Raw genomic sequence first — 18,959 nt, 5'->3', positions numbered from 1 at the left:
CATTCAGCGTGAATGTTAAATTCTCGTGAGATATTATCCGACTTTATATCAAATAGAATAATTTACAAGCTTTTTAGTTAGTCGAAATTAAATATTATTCAGGTGTAAGCTACATTTAATTTCCATCGTATACTTTTAAAGAGTTGAATATAGTTTCATTACACTGCGCTAATGATGTAAACTGTATCACCGTTCATTCAAAATACGGTACTCGTTTTATCAAGAATTTGTTCAATCGTGTAAGTTTGGAAATTTAATTATATCAAAATTTAAAAATCAACTAATTTAATAAAAGAATATGAATATTAAATCTGGTTTCAACTACATATGTATATAACTAAAAATTTATAAATTTCTCAATAATTATTAAAAGGCAAAAATAGGGAAAACAGGGATATTAGTCTCAAGTATTTATAATTTTTATAATCTATGAAAAATCGCGTCGATATTTTATAAATGATTCAAAGTAAGGTTTCACTCATATTAAAGCAACCTATCGATCTTTACAAGTATATGCGTATGTTATTTTCAGTCATAATTATTTCTCACTATATAGTAAATTGATTAGAGCCAGCGACCTATTTAATTTTAATAAGCATTTGTTGGCATAAAAGAGGTTAAAATATCTTATAATTGTACTATGAATAATTTACATTATATATATATATATGCTAATGAAAATTATTTTATTTTAATTTAATATAAACATTATAATGTAAAAGTTTTGATGGTTGAAAGGGAATTCATACGAAATCCGTCTAATATTAACGTTTTAGACGTAAATTTATTTCTATGTATTATAAAAAGAAAATCAATAGATGAATCGATAATTTATGAGAAAATGACTAGTTATACTATTTTACTGCTTTATTCTAAGATGTTAGATATATATATATATATATATATATATATATATATATATATATATATATATATATATATATATATATATATATATATATATATATATATATATATATATATATATATATATATATATATATATATATATATATATATATATATATATATATATATATATATATATATATATATATATATATATATATATATATATATATATATATATATATATATATATATATATATATATATATATATATATATATATATATATATATATATATTAATTACTCAAATAAAAAATTCAACTAAAATAAAAATAAGTCATCACTTTACGTGTCAAATAAATAATAAATAACTCTCAAATCTGTGAATATTTACACTTTACTTTAAGAAAATAAAAAAAAAAAAAATAAAAAAATGGTTCATCTGTTTAAGTAAGTATAATGTATCGTAGGATGCTAAAAGGAAATCTCTTTCAAAAAGAATTGGGAGTAAAGAAACTCTTTTGAAGTATAATTATCACCTTTCCATACGATTTCCTACAAGCTTCTAAAAAACTTTCATTTCATTATCTTATTTAAAAATATTTCTTCTCCATTCAAGTGGATATTTTTTGGATTTCGATGTACTTGGAGATCAGTTTAATCTTTAAATATACTTACTGGCAGTCGGGCAATTGTAAAGTGCCTAGTATAATACGACTAGCATTGTAATAAAGAAAATAGAAATTAATATTAGACAGAGAATCTCGCACGATCGTGTCAGTTATGTTATATGTCCTTTTAATGATGATCGATCGGGATCGCGATCGCACTAGACGGACAACTCGGCCTACGATCTCATAGCTGATCGATTTCCTGGACGTTAATCGTCGCGAGTTCTGCAGAATCCCTGGCGCGCTTTTGCACATTCAATTTGATGAATCACGTTGGTCGGGGCTTTCTAAGCAATTATACTTGTGCTCGACTGGTAGAAAACTGATAAAGACGGCCGGAGAAGAGGGGGAGAGGAGCTAAATGGTAGTACGCACGAGAAATGCGTGAATAATTTCTTAAAGATAGGCAACGCTTATTTAAGTCAGGAATAAATTTTACATTATAATTTTTTACTCTTTCTTTAATGTTATGTGTAATCAAAGGTTTGCTACTAATGGAGATTTGATTATTGTTTGTTGTTTTTTGGAATTTACATTATTTGGTTATACACATACTATTATAATTATACTATAAATATATATGTATATATATATATATATATATATATATATATATATATATATGGAAATTAATATTTGTATATTTACGATATAAATAGGAGATATTTATAAATTATTTTTATTCAATTATTATTGTACGTAACAGATTTTTTAGTTAATACCAATTTAATTATACATGTCAATAAAGTATATTTTAAAGTCACTAAAAGTGATTTTAAATAATCTTATTTTATGAAAATTTACATTAATACATACTCTTAAATAAATAAAAAATCAAATAAAAAGAAATAATACCTAACCATAATATATACAGTATCTATTACAATAAAAAAAGGAGAGTGTTTTCAAACTTTCACTGAGAAAATATTGCTACGTATCTATATTGGCAGAAAAGGTGTGACAAGTGATAATTAAGTTTTGAATAAATTACTTTTATATATATCAACTGACCATTTCGTACTAGTTACATATTATTAAAATTGGAATTGAAACGTTTGATGAATTGCATAGCCATAAACTTGCTGTTAACTGTACGCAATTCTTTTGTAATATTGGGCTGGTGAAGTATTTTATTGTCAAAATTCATTTTGATGATGAGTGTATGTATTTGCATATTTAATCAGCAAATGCTGCTGAAATAATAGTCATTTAAAACGAATAATTTATTTAGAACTGAATGTTTACGGTCATTATATTAAATATAACAAATTCATAATAAAAAAGAATAGATATATATATATATATATATATATATATATATATATTTATATATATCTAAAAGATGATGCTTAAAATTACAGAAAACCATAGCAATTTGGTGTTACAAAAGTATTGAATTAATATAAAAATTCTATAAAATTAGTTATTACTTGACGATTGTTAAAATTTGAAAAACTTTAAACACAAAATTTAAATGATTTTTAAGCTTGATACGATAAAGCGTAATTAAACAAAGTTGTAACTTTTTTGTTTTTTTAAATTCGATAAAATACGTAATTTAAAAAGTCGATTTATTCATCAGATATATGGGAATAATTTGAAACTAAATTGTATAATTCTATGGAAATTTTAACTTCACAATTTTACTTCCATACTTTCAATAAAATATTTTTTTTAATTTACAATAATACACTGGAAATGTGAATGAATGACTGTGATCGTATTCCGAACAATATATATATAAATTCTGTTAACACTGACCATTTTCTTTATTACTTGTGCTTTTCTTCTTGTATCTGCTCTTGCCCTTGCACAAAAAGATAAAATTTATATAGATTGGAGAGAGAAAGAGAACAGGATACAGTCGAAAATAAAAAAAACTTATGCACGTAATTACGTAAGACGATACGTTGCATATATATATATTTTTTTTATTCATCATAGGATTATTTATTTCATAATTTCAGGTATCGATGCTGCAATTCATCTGTCATGTGTTAGATACAAGTTTCGTCGAAAAGAGCGTCATAAAAAAATTTATATAATACTTATACTCTTTCATGTGTACTCGTATACTCTTATACTTGATTTAATTGTGAATCTTCAATGTGGCTCGTTAACCGCATGTCGATGTTATTGGCGTGTGGTTAAAACTGAAAGGCTATTTATTGAATTACTATTAAGACTATATAGTATTTACATGATTTTTATTTTAATTGCGTTATATATTGACCAATATCGTATTCATATCATATCCAAACTTATGATAAATAAAATAAACATAAAACTATCTTGAAATAACGGCAATGATAAAATACATGAAGTAGCTGTAGAAAAATACTGTTGGGGTTATTCATTGTGTTACAATCGTTTCGATTCCAAGCACTAATTATAAAACTAAACAATTAAAATATATGGACAAATTATGAATCAAGGGGATTAAATATCAATGTGATTAGAACATTAAGTTATTAAAAAAATAATTAATTTATTAAAAAATAATATTTATATATCAAATCAATTTTAATGGATATAATATTTAATTTGAAAGATATTTTTATTTGATTATTCTTTTGATCTATTTAGTTAAACGTGTTTATATAGCAAATTTAATTATTGAGTTTGCTAGTGATATTCTAGAGAAACGTATGTTTTATCTACGGAGTATAATTTAAGCATAGATAGATTTATATGGAAAAATTGTAATTACATTTATACATACATTACATAAAAATCCGAATTATAATATTAAAATGAATTAAAAAATATCTTAACGACCTTTCTTTGCTTATTCAGGATTTATAAGTTTGTATGTTAAGATTTATATAATTTAGTAGAGTAATATTTGAAATACTCAACAAGAATATAAATTAACAAATACTACTTCACATGGATACTATAATTTTTGTAATTTTTAAAATTAACTATTAATTGTGATAAAAAGAAGAATTTTTGAAATTTTGATGAATATTTGATGTTACTTTAGATTTTACGATTACGTTTAATATTAAATATTAGTAATATTATATTTAATATTTTCTATTCAATAACTTACATATAATCGTAATCATTAAAATTAAAAATACAATAAATGAATATATTAATATTTGTAATTTTAAAAATACTATATGATATTTTGTACGTTTCAACGATCAAATAGATGTGTTGATAATTAAATGAAAATTAGTCTCAAAGACAAATAAGTTTTGTCTTCATAATATAAATTTCATATCTATAATAAAAACACATCATATAATAATAATGATTATTCCCTACATATGATGACCATAGATGACTATAGATATTAAATATAATATACAAAACTACAGATATTAAATAGTTTTTTGAAATACTATTTAAGTATATATGAAATGATTGCTATAACGAAAATTAATATATTTTCATTGTTACTTTTTTGTAAATAATATATTAAATTTTATCTCTATTTTACTTTCTATACATGAATGTTTAAAAATAAATTTTAGAAATAAAGTAATAATTATTAGATAAATTGAAAATTAAATAATTAACAAAATAATAATAGTTAATATATTAGCAAGTTTTTAAATTAATCATTTAAACGATTATCTGTTTATTTAGTCAAATATGAAGGACTTGCTAGTAATTAATTATAGCTTTCTAAAATTCTTTACATTAATATTACAATAAATTTACAGTTAATAGAGAGGATATTAAATAACATTCAATGAGATGTTTATTCGAATATTGGAGTTTTAAATATAACTCGCATCATTCGAGGAAGTAGTTTAATAAAAGTTAGTATCTATTACAAAAATTAATCACTCTCGAAATAAGACAGGTGAGATTTTACTAATTATAAGTAGTATTTTAATGGCAAAATTTATTTTCTAACACATATTTGTCACGAAATAATCATTTTTCCTTTTACCTGACAATACATATCTATATTTTAGTTTTTGTTTTTGGTTTGGTTTTTTGTTTTCTTTTTCAATAGTCGTGAACGTACAAAAAGTGCCTGTAGTCACTTAAAAAATAATATTAACCCTTAGCAGTCTGTGAGTATTTGACTCGAGCATAACTCACATAAATTTTCCAAACGAAAACTCAAGTCCTTAATAGTCCTAAATACAGCTAAATTAATTCCTAGCTTATGAATCATTTCAGGGAATTGTGAGCCTTATTAAGGACAGCATTGCTGAATAATGGTCATACGTGAAAGGAGAAAATAGCACTTAATAATCTGAGTTTTTAATGCTCCAAGACCTAATTCAGCATAGATGTGTAACAATCGAGTCATTATGAAAAAACAAACGAATAAACGAAAAATTCGAAGATCCATAAGGAAGTAATATTATTGAAACAATAATATTAATGATTCCCATAATTGCGTATATTGAATGTCGGACAAAGAGGCTTTGGTTGATATTCAATCTATTAATTAAGCATTTAATGTGATTCTTAAGAAATTTAAAAGAACCGTTTCATTTTATCGTATTCATATGGACTATTAAATGTACAAAATCGTATGCGAAGACAAGGACCGACTTACTTGGAATTCCACAGACTTTAATGAATACTGCTGGTAATGTTAGTAAAGCGGCTACTCTCATTGTCTTTAAAGCTGCTAATTTATACAGCTTAGTAATTCCGCATCGCCTTGACCTACGTTCTGCGTGAAAAACAAGTGAAAAGCCATAAACACGTATTCCTCTTGACTTATTGGCGATACTTAAGAGCCGAGTCTCGCGCCGATGGGTCAAGAAAATCGCACAGGATGGAGGAAAGTCATCGGTAATGGCAAAAAAGCGTCGGTCCCGGTGCAATTAATCTATGGGGACTAGGAGGCCACCCGCCTGGAAATGCGCCATCATCCGCATCACTTATTAGAATGTCGAGCTCGTGATTATTATTGTCGCGGCGATGATTCGCCGACCCCGATGGAAGCGTTTCGAATTCGCGCCGGATTCTTTGTTCGCTGGCGATGTTCTCCGAGTGCCTGGACGCTGCCGTCGCCAGGAGAAAGTCTTTAATTTACGATATAGGTGAAAATTTTCAATCATTTTTTCCCCTTCGTCGGCAGCATCCCGACGCTTTTCCCGTCCACTTTACGATGTCCTAAATAAAGCGCGTGATTTACGTAACGAGTACCGGGGGAGATATTTCCGAAATTGCAGTTGCCGTCAATTTATGCCCATGGCTCGGGGACTTGTAATAGAATTCACCGGGAGCATACCTTTTAGAAAATCATCGATATGAATTTTCCGTTGCTTGTTTAATATTGGCAATTTCTAGCATTAATAATGCAAGCGAAGTGTAAGTTGTTATTTTGTTTTCCGGTGTATTAAAAGTTTATGCATTTGCATGAATTAAGATTTTTTGTTGGCTTTCCTTCCTACGCTCAACACTCAATGTTATTTAAAGCTAATTTTCATAATAATTTTCGTAGTTTATTTTTCAATCGGTACAAAATAGCATAAAAATTTATTTTTAACCGTTTTTATTTTAATGGCCTGTCGTATCGTTACTTTATATATTCTTATAAATTTCATAATGTCAAAATTACTGCACAAATTCCTCAAATAATTTTACCCAAATACGAATTTTGCAAAATACTTGAAAAAAAAACAAAAACAGAAAATAAATTAAAAGCATTAAGGATTCTTTAATATAGCAAGCAAATATTGTAAATATAAATAATTGGATTAAATCGTTTATATTTGACTAAAATGATTTATACGAGCCCTAATGCGAAATAGAAGAATCCAACTAATCAGTTCCGAGAAATTTCCTTTTCCATTCGCATAAAAACCATGACTATTCATTTCGCTGATTCAATATAAACTGCGCGACTGAGAATCTCGTTCGCGTTTAAAATATTATAACGTCAAAATACCTTTACGAGCACTAAAAAATAGACCATAACTACTAGTGACCGCTCGCGGAGCGTCATCCTCGAGATCGTTTCATTCATGACGTGATGTTCGAAAAAAATTATTTACTGCCCGTGTCGTTAAAACGCCGAAGATAATGCAGACGAACGTCAACGACAATAACGACATCAAGCTTCTCAATATTATACGACGCATCGTCATTTACATAATATTTCACCTATAAACCCAAGCAGCTCTTCCACTATCACGTAATATTCCTACTTGGCTTTTACTTGGTCTAATAGATAAACATTCAACCGTGACGAGCTCTACTAAACCCATTCAAAGTCGACTCTCTGACACTGCCTTTTGATCGAATAGAGGGACGTGAACGCAAGTTGGTCCATTTACCGAGCAAGATCAAACCGAGAACCATTCACGAGCATTTAAATTCTTCAAACTTGTACCTATCAATCAGCAGCTTTGAACTTACATTTTGCTTCTTTCACCTTCCGATTTACGTATGCTTATGTTAGTTACATGTATATATGTATGTAAAGCGCACACGTCGGAACGACGAGATCTAGAACATCTGTACCCTATCTTTTCAAAATAATATTAATAATCGCAGTTAATAATCGTTTCAATAATCACGATATCAACAATATTTATTATAAATTGCAATGACGGCTTTTAAGTAAAATAAATTAATTTCCTTAAAGTATTATATTTATATGAAAGGATATTCCAGATATATATTTCTATTAGAACAATTGCACCGTCAGAATATGCTAATTTTTTACTTAACGTAACATTAATACAAAAGTCTATAACTCATTATAAATTAAATTTTGTTAGTTTATTTATAACTACATTATATTATACAAAATATAATTACAATTTCTAAATATTTTTAATGGCGTTGTTGTTAGATTCCTTCGTTAAGAATGTTGCAGAATCTCCTGTAGATCTTCATAATTAATACTATTTTTAGAGGAATTTCGTTAAATTTTTATTATAATATATCGACATGTTTATTTTGATGTAAGGATTCCTCTAACATAAATTTTACTGAAATATACACTTTTATTTATATATTTGTGTTTGATTGAAATATTATATGTGATGCATTTATTAACGTTCCACCGTGCACAAATAGTATTTTACTGTAAATGCTAGCGCGTCTCCTCTTCTTAAAGATATCTGATTGATTATACGCTAAATACGCCAACAGTTGCATTAATAATTAAGAATTATAATAATAATTTTCAATATTAAATTTAAGATGTGTAATAATTTTTTGGATTAAAGTATGGGTTAGGTCGTCAAGACTCATCTTTATTAGTAGAGAAGCATTTTTATAAATATAGCAATCTCTGGGATTTTAATTCTATAATCTTGATTAAATGAATGTATTAGTAATTTTTATTAATAGTTCTTCCATACAAATATAGAAATCAAATTTTGCGAAATACAAATATATATAAATATTTAACAAACAATAAAATAGTATTAATGATGTATAGACATTGTTCTTTCCAGACTAATAAAGGAAACAGATCTCAATATATTATTTATTTAATTTATATATTTTTACAATGAATATAAACTTGATTGTTTTAAACATCTATAGTTTATTATCATCGCGCAGATGGTTTGTATGTATTTTGAAGTAAATTAATCTAATTAACTACTTAAATAAATAAGTAAATCATGAATTATATTTCTGATTACTCCGATTGGCTAAAAAATTCTGACTCATAGTTTTTCTATCTGTCATGCCGTCTTTATTCTTTAAAATTATTAACAATTTTTCTTAAAATATCATGTAAAATAAATAAAATAATAATTTTCATACGAAAGTTTTGGATAAATTTAAAAAAAATTGCTGATTCGAATAGTTTACGCATGATACAACTGCTTATTAAAAAATTATAAAAATGTAAAGTAACTTTAAATAATAAAATTATACTTCAGAAATAAAAATTTCAGATAATGCTAAGAATAATGTTTAAAATTATTAATGTAACTAATTAATTAACATTATCTATTTTAATGACGGTTTCCTACATAAGCAAGCAATTTCCTTAATTTTACTTAAATTAAATTTCTAAATTTATACCATTTTTATAGCATTTTTACTTATTTAAATTACGTTTCTTTTCATTTGCCAGATAGTATAGTTTAAAATTTCCAATTTTCCTTAATTTTTTTATATTCTTTAGATTACTTTACATTATGGTTATTTTAAATTATATTTTGCTAATTCAATCGATCGTTGATTTTCGTACTTATTACGAAATGTATTTACATATTCCTATTCTCCATTTTGTGAATCCTCATGATTACGAAACAGTTTGTCCTTAAGATTCAAATGGAGTGTTTGGCCTTCAAATACGAAGAGAAGCTGTTAATATACAAATAAACAGGTTTGGATAGTCAATGGGAACTAGGCGTAGGCATCATAATCTTATAGTGGTATACTTAAGTCATTAAATAGGCAACAGAAGTACGGTTATGGATTTCAATGGAATAAAATATTCCTCCACTTCAATCACCGGATGCAGGCGACTTGGCAGTTTTGATGGATGAATAAAAATAAAGATAAAAATAAAGATATAAAGTTAGCTAAGTCGAATCTTCATAGAATCATCAATGCAGGTGTCTATTGGAAAAGCTGCAAGTGAGATAAATGGATACGAACTTGACATTAATTCAGAAAATAGTCAAATAGGTAACTACACTTTCTTTACCACCAATATCAGCATTCAATAAACATCGTTATGCATGGGTAAAACGAATATAAAGTGCAACGTACAGATTGGACGCATTAAATATATAAAACTAATAGATTACATTTATTATTATTGTACATGCCAAAATAGAGAAAACTAATTTGTTATAAGATGCAATAGTCGATAAAAAAAGCACCTTGATAACGTATATTTCATGTTAATTAAGATGAAAATTAAAGAATAAGTACATGAGCAATAATTGAATATGATTTTTTAAACTCTGCAACATTTTCCGACGACGTATTATTCGTTTATTAACGAAATGGTAAAATACCGTATGATATTTAAATAGCCAATATACAATAAATGATATTCATAATTGAAAATAAAATAATGGCTATGAGGGGGAAATATAATAACTTTTAGAAATTTCATAAATTTATTTTAATTATAAAAATTCAATGCTGGAAATTATTTTAATTATATTAAATTCAAGAAATAGATAATTGAATGTTAGTTATCGTACTAATCGCATAATGTATAGTTACTATAAATTTAATCATATTATAATCAATAGAATATGAGCATTTTTAATAATAACTAGTGCTGAATTTCAATTTATGAAAATTTAAGAATACGAGTTGACAAGAAAAAATGAAAATGAATTGCTCATTGAATTATACTGAAAATATGAAATATTGAGAATTAAATTATTGCCAAACGTATATGTAAGTTTTGGCATTATGTAGAAATGAAAAACTGAAACGTTTTATGGTGGAAAAAAATGAAAGAATGAATGTTAATGATAAAATTGTTTTTATACGTATAAATATGAATGAAAAAAAATGTTGCTAAATTAACTTTCAAATTTAAATTTCAAAATATTTTATTCAATATATATAGGATAGGACGTATACTCGATCATTTATTAGTCCTTGTCTCTGTTCCTTTCATATAAATTGCAATCTCACAACTATTATACTACAAGAACAATTATTAAAATTAATTAAATTAAAATAATTTCATTAAATTTATTTATATAACGATTAACGATTATTATTTGTTTTATAATATTTTACAAAATTGTATACTATTATAAAATACACCATAAGTCATTTTATTAGAATACAATTTGCGAGAGTAATGTTTGTAATTAACTAGCTAATTTATTTCCGTTAACTTTTTCTATATTAAGGATTTAAATCTGATAAACATAATTATTCGTATTCTATTTAAGCGAAGGAAATGTTTATAAATTCATAATCAGCATTATTTTATAACATAAAGAATCGACAGTAGTACCCGTTGCAATTGCTGCTTTCAAAGATTAAGATAATCTAAAGGTGGGTAGGTTTGGTTTTATAAAAGATGCTTCGACTTAAGAATTTTTTTTCTTATTTTCTTATTATCCTGCTTTTTAATATTGTACGGCATAAAAGAGCCACGGATATAAAGCAACTTTTAGGAAAAGGTAGGAGGCACAAGTTATCTTGACATTAACCTTTTTGTTGGCTGATTGAGCGAGAAAATAGCTTCGACGCATACAACTAAATCTATACAATAAAGCTCTAAAATAAAACAGGATTTAAGTTGAAGGAAAATATAATTATAACGTAGGAGATAATTAAGATTCAATCGAAATCGTTAAGGTTTGAGGGTAAAAAATTTTAAATTGCTTTGAGATGCACTATAAATAATCCAAACAACCAAGTTTTTTCATAAAAGAAAAAATATATGATAGTTTAAAGTAATATTTATTATTCAAAGATACGTTCATTTTTAAAGTAATAAAATACTTATTGCATATATTCCTCGTCTATGTTTTATGAATATGATAAAAGTCGCAAAGTATTATAATATTTTATCATACATTTATTCAATACTTATAAAATTGTATATTTGAAATGTCAAAGTTTCGAATGAATTAAAATCAAAATTAATATTTACCGGAATATGCAAAAAGATATATAATTAAATGGTCAGCTTGATAATGCACAAATAGTAATGATTAAATATAATGGTAAGTTATTCAATATAAATAATAGTATATTTAACAATTAAATTTAAGAATTTTGCTATGACAAAATAAATTTAACAATGCCACTAAAACTATTTTAAAATTTATTTAAAGTTCTTCAATATATATATATATATATATATATATATATATATATATATATATATATATATATTGTATTACATTTGACTAAGTATAATTTTAAACTCTAATATTAATTTCAGAAATCACTATGCTTTATGATTATTTGAATGAATTATTTATTTACCAAACATATAGAGTGAATTAAAATTAAATAATTCCAATTAAAATTTAAATAGTTTATTATACTCATTATGTAATGCTGATTGATAAAGACGATGCATACAAAATTATTAATAACACAAATAAACAATTTGCTCGTTCGAGCATTATGTATACATATCTTACGCATTCATGTCGTAATATCAATTTAATTGCTCATTAATACAGAGAGAATAATTACTAATTAAAACATGTACTTTAAGAACTGATGTCCATATTATTAACATGAACAAACAAAAAATATGTACATAAATATCTGACACACTTAATAATGAACAAGCGATTACAAAATATTAATTAATTTTTCAAAAATAATTTTATGCCAATGCTCGTATTAAATAGTTCTTAATAAGCATTTTAATTCTGAACTAACGAAATTAATGAAATTAATGAAATTAAATGAAAAGCAATATGCATTTAATGAGCATAAAGTTGTCGAGCAAAAAAAGTACAAAATTCCGCGATCCAACAGATTAAACGAAAATAAAATTCACAAAATACTTTTCTCCAATACTTATACCAATGATGTTTCTCACACCTCTAAAAAATCCTTGTAAAAAAAAAAAATCCGAACTGTTCGTGATTCGCTAAGGAATAAGAAAAACAACATGGCCCGGGAACGGCAGAGTACATGGTCGATCGGAGTAGCCACGAAGCTGCGACGCGCTGATCGACGCCAGTTTTTCGAAATTTCAAGTTCTCGTCAATCTTCATGATAATAATACATAGCACGTAGCAGACGTGGGTCCATTTGAAAAAAGCCGCCGGTGCACTGACCCGAAATGCAATGGGGTTCCGGTGGCATTCGTTTCCTGCGGTCGAGCCGCACGTGCAACCGCGTGGGTGTCGGCTGCTCTCCCCTTCCCGGACGTCGATAGCTTGGCAAGTGTTTGCGTAATGCACACCGGGAGATGTTCCTCGGGCACTATCGAGGTTGGCGCTAAGATCTCTTGGACACCCGGATAATTGGCAATAGGCTTTCATTATTCGCTACACCACCTTGAGGCTACGACTTGGATTAGGTTTGAAGGTGGAGGAGGGTAAGGGTTGTTAAGGACTACATCAATTACAAATTACACTAGCTACACTAATGATCGTGCTTTTCTTTATTTTTGTGTTCGCAATAATGTGGCTTATAATGGCGATTTTTTAATAGCTGGGAAATGAGATTTTCGTGACATGAAAAGATACATAATGTTTCGAAATGGCTCAAGTGTCTCAAATAGATCTGTGCTGTAATTGGTGTATTAAGATATCTTTGTAATTGGTACGGTATTTGTTGAGGAATTTATAATCATTATTATCGATCTATTGCTAACGCTTCCAAGGGCAATAATACGATACGCGATATTCAAGCTTTGCAAATCTAATTGGACGAGGAACCGACAACGTTTAAATTAAACTAATACAAACTTGGATAAATTATTATTCCAAAAATACCTTATGGTTACCTGAGAAATATTTACATGAGGAATATTGAAATCGAAAATTAATTAAGTAATTACTAACTTAATTAATATTATGTATGTATCTCTTTTGTTTTGGTTTATTTTTGTTTTTGTTTTTGTAAAATATAATGAACATGATTTAGCGAATAGTCATAACCACTTGTAAGAAAGTATGAGCCATTCATCTTAACTTTTTATTGCTCCTCTTTAACCTCTCTTTCACTTAAATAAAAGGGAAAAAAATTAATATAAAACATCGATTTTATACGTTGCGTATACTACTTCATCGAAATCAACATATTCCTTACGCGTATATCTTTATATCGGATAAACACTCTTCCACTGGGGTATGCTAGAAACCTTCCAACATTTAAATTATCCGACATTGAATGTGTGTAGGTAGTACTCGTGCAATTTATTGCGATACTTTCTAATGATGATTGTGATTCGCGGCGATTATGAGTGAAAAGAATTTTAATGGATTTTCGTATTTAGAACCAACTATTTTTTGTGTCACGTGTCGCAATAGCACACGTGACCTCGTTACAATTTCACTGTTTCCCTCTCATTTCCAAATATTAATAAGTTGCACACTGAATTTAGAGCTTGAGTATTCAAAATAATTTTTTAATAATGACATATAAATGAAATCTCAATTTTATCACAAAGATATTGACGTTCAAGAATATTTAAACGATCTATAATTTAACTATCTTTATCAATCAGTATGTAAATTTTACTGGTTTTGAATGAAATAATATTGAAGTATACATATTTCCATGCAGTATAAAAACTCCCTTGGTGACACGTATACATAATTTAATAATAAATTGCTGATGGAGAATAATATGTTGAAATTTCCAATGTCCATACAATGCTATTAACTTCCATAATTCGATTATATTTTATAATTATTATAATTACAATTAATTAAATGGATGGACAGACTCCATCTTAAATATTAAAACGAGCTTAGCTGTATACTCTCGTCATTAAAAGCAAATAAATTTCAATAAATATTAACGAGCGTTATAAAATAATTATAAATGTACATTTAATTGCTCGCTAATTATCTGAATAAAGAAAATAAAATCATAATTTTTTATTTCCCATATATAAACACTTCAATTTTATATCGTCTATATGAATTTTATGAAAATTGATTTTTACAAATTTCATAGAAATTAATCTTATTCTGAAAGGCAATGGATTTTTATATATAAATTTCTCCATCCTACTAAAGTGTTCGTTTAAATTTAATATTTGGATAACAAAAAAGTCTACTTTCACCATCACAAATATAAATTCAATCTTATATCGAGCCAATGAAGGAGGATTTAATAATTTTATAAAATAATCGAGTATTTCCCGTTAAATGTTTTTGGTGACGTTTCGCTCATGTTCCAACAGTACTTACTACTGCAGCATGCCTACATAAAATATACAGGCATTTTAAAAACAACGATAAATCGGGGGATTTTAAAATCGTGACCCACTCTGATGGAATGCAACTATAATAATTCTCACGTCATTTGTAAACAAAAATATTCTACCTCCTCTATCTCAAATTGTTTTCGAGTCGTCAATCCTGCATCTGTCAAATATCAAAAACAATGTCTTTTTTAATGGACGCAGTTTATGTAACATGCGCGACATTTTGACATGTGGCTTAAAAATTTTCCACGTTCTATTAACTTTTGCGAGTTTAATCTTAGACAGCTAATTATAAATTCCAATGTGTCTCATAGAAGTAGTTTTTCGATTTGCGTACACTATTGTTAAATTTTACGTCAAAAAGTACTATATGTATCATTCTAAAAATTTCGAAACATTAAGTGTGAACAAAGTTATATTATTATTATTATTATTATTATTGTTATTATTATTATTATTATTATTAATAATACATTTATAATTACTAAAAGTTAAAAAAAAATTTATATACGAAGAATAGCAAGTTTGCTCAAATTTATCATTTGAGAAAAGCATCGTTTCTAAATAAAACATTATGTTCATAAAATACTGATTAACAATTTTCTGCATAAAAAAGCGTAGAGTTTTGTTTCGTTGATTTAAGCTTAGCATTAATATTATCTTGGGAAAACTTTATAATTAAAAGTCAATGTCAACGTTTATTGATGAGAATGCGTTTCTTTGCAAAAACGCTTGGACAATAAAAGCAATTAATGTAAAAATAATTAAATTTTTATTAAAACTATAGTTCGAAAGATGATTCCAAAATGTAACGAAAAGAATAAAATACTAACGAGTGATAATCATAATTGAAATATATTAAACTCGATAATAATTCGAATTGATAATGTGAAATATACTTCAGTCATTTATGTACATATAATTATAAAGGCACTACGTGCACTACATAATCAAAAATAATCAAAGCTCTATAAAAATTGAAAGTTATTATTGTACATTTGCAGCTCATTCTCAAATTATAAATGAAATATTTCGTTCGGGTAAAGTAATTATTATGGTTTAGCACTTATGTATCGCTAAAACGACCATGGATCGCGTAATTGTCTCTTCACCTATGATAACAAACATCCATGACAATTGCCGCATTTTTGTCCTCCCGAATAATATTCTTACATTCTAATATTTGAACTCCAAGATTTCAATATCAATAAATTATCAAACATTATAAATTACAGCAGCTTATACCTGCTGAATTTCAAAGTTTATTAATAATAAGCCTCGTTTCTCATTGGTAAATCAATACGGGCGTTAAAACGTAGAAGGGCATGGGGAATAACTCCTCTACCTGCATCAACATAAGCTTACGAAAATAAACAACGATCGATCGGCACACTTTTGCGCCCGTGCGCATAATGGAGAAGATGGAATCCCGCAGTAATAATTGGCCTCTCCTCTCCTGCGCTGGTAGTCGTATCAGCCAGGGAGGGACGGGATTCGCTTGGCGGGGGGATCGTGCATTAGCATATGTCGTTAACTCTATCGATACCCGTGGCGCTTCGTCCTCGTTGGAGGACCGGCTCCGTGACCTTGGCTGTCGAGATCCCGAGCAACTATTATGGCTCCGCGGCGTGACGTCTTTGTTTGCGAAAAACCTTCGTCATTTTCGACAGTGCGAAATGAGTACGCGAAAATGCATTGTGGCGAAATGAAATATTTTTATGGTAATGTTTTCTCTTTTCTTAGAAACAATGTTTTCATAATCGCGTGGGCAGATCGAGTCGATGGTTTTTTTGATAAGGGATGAGTAACTTTTCGTGTTCGGTAATACAAAAGTTTGGTATGTTGTTTTTACGATATTGTAGGTGCATTGTAAATTATTGATAGTTCTACTCGACGATAATAATCCGATGTAATACTTTCGGCAAAGTCCGATATATCATTAATATTCCCATCATTAATCATTTAGAAACTTATGTGAAAAGTTAATCTTTGACGAGCCTTAGCAACGCGAACGAATCGAAATTATAGTGTAAGTTAAAATGCATTGCTTATAATAGATTAGGATATCCAGGTACTATGGTTTATTTAAATTATGTAATAATATTTTAAGTCATGGGCGCAAATATTGAAGAGAAAACTTACATTAATATATAGAATTGGTTAAAACTTGTCATACAAATGGCATATTAGATAAAATCGTTGGATTTTCTTAAGTAATTCAGCGTGCTTTAACATTAAAAAAGAAAAATAGAAAAGAAATAACGCTTTCCATATATAATTGGCGTGGAAATTCTTTTGCGTAATTCCACAATTCCTCTTATCCAATTATTACATACGTATTTGTTTATTGAATATTATAAAGAAAACGATATATTGAACGAATAGAAACATAATTTTAATTCATTAGACCATGTTTTACTTTTAATATGATAGAATATAATAAGTAGCTATTGTTAATACCTTGACAATAAATTCACTCTCGATTTCTAAAGTAGAACAGTACTCGATTGTCCACTATAAATAGGAATCACCAGTTTGACATTTGAAATTTCCGCCCATTCAAAACTGAAAGCAACATAACAATATATTCCACTGGACTATAATTTCTTCAAGAAACTACGACAACGCAAAATGAAAATCAAAGATACGAGCGTAATTGCAACTTGTTACCGAGTACAATGCAATGCTCATTTAGCATAAATGAAGATACAAACTTACACGAACAGTCGGCTGGTGTAAATAAAAAAAGAAACGTAAAAAGGAATTGTCACTTTGAGTCAGTGTCGAGAAAAACGAGAGAAAAGGGAGGTGGCAGAGAGAGAGAGAGAGAGAGAGAGAGAGAGAGAGAGACAAAGTGTAAGATGTATGCAGATAGAATACAGAGCATCCGCCCCGTGATACAAATGAAGTTTCACGCTTAAGTGCCTCAAATTACGTACATCCAATGCATACAATAGCACATCTACATAGGTACAATGGCCGAGTGCGTACTAGTTTGGATTATAACTTTAATTGTGGAAGAAATTATGAGAAACCGATTACTTTGACGATCGTATCTTTTGAGAAAGCAAGAAATTTCTGAAATTTCTATTCCTTCTTCAGCCGTTTGGTTATTGTAATAATACATTGTCAGCTGATTCCGTATACTAAGAATGAAATACAGAATTCAGTTGAGTAAGGGTTTGGTTGTACCTAATATAAAAATGAATTCTTATAATAAATATTAAATAACATATTTAATTATTATATAAATTTACTCATATATTTTACAATGTATTTTACAATTATTTAAAAGCTAATAATTTTTATGAAATGAATGTAAGCGTAGCTTTTAGGCAATTTATTTTATATCATCTACACAGTTTTTTTCCTCTTGATTTTCAATAAATTTGCTTCTTCTCCTTTACATATGTGCATTTCGATAATTTCATTTTCACGTAATAATCATCAACGAATTGATATATAATGTCTTTTTCTCATCCTCTTGTACGAATATTGTATTGTATATTTCACTTAATTAAGAGAGGGGGAAAGAGAGAGGGGGAGAGATAGATAGATAGAGAGAGAGAGAGAGAGAGAGAGAGAGAGAGAAAGGATACACGAATCTGATATTAAATAAAGGTGAGTTTGGAGAAAATAATGAGAAAG

At 27.5% G+C, this 18,959-nt stretch overlaps 1 protein-coding gene across 1 annotated transcript in view; it reads right to left on the bottom strand.

Moving 5' to 3' along the window:
• The window catches only part of cv-c (RhoGTPase activating protein), a 277,986-nt gene that overhangs the window by 95,403 nt on the left and 163,624 nt on the right, over positions 1–18,959 (bottom strand). The window lies entirely within an intron of this gene.

Source organism: Ceratosolen solmsi, unplaced genomic scaffold (assembly GCF_000503995.2).
Source record: "Ceratosolen solmsi marchali unplaced genomic scaffold, CerSol_1.0 scaffold11, whole genome shotgun sequence".
Classification (NCBI taxonomy): Eukaryota; Metazoa; Arthropoda; class Insecta; order Hymenoptera; family Agaonidae; genus Ceratosolen; species Ceratosolen solmsi.
This window is presented reverse-complemented; position numbering and strand designations above follow the sequence as displayed.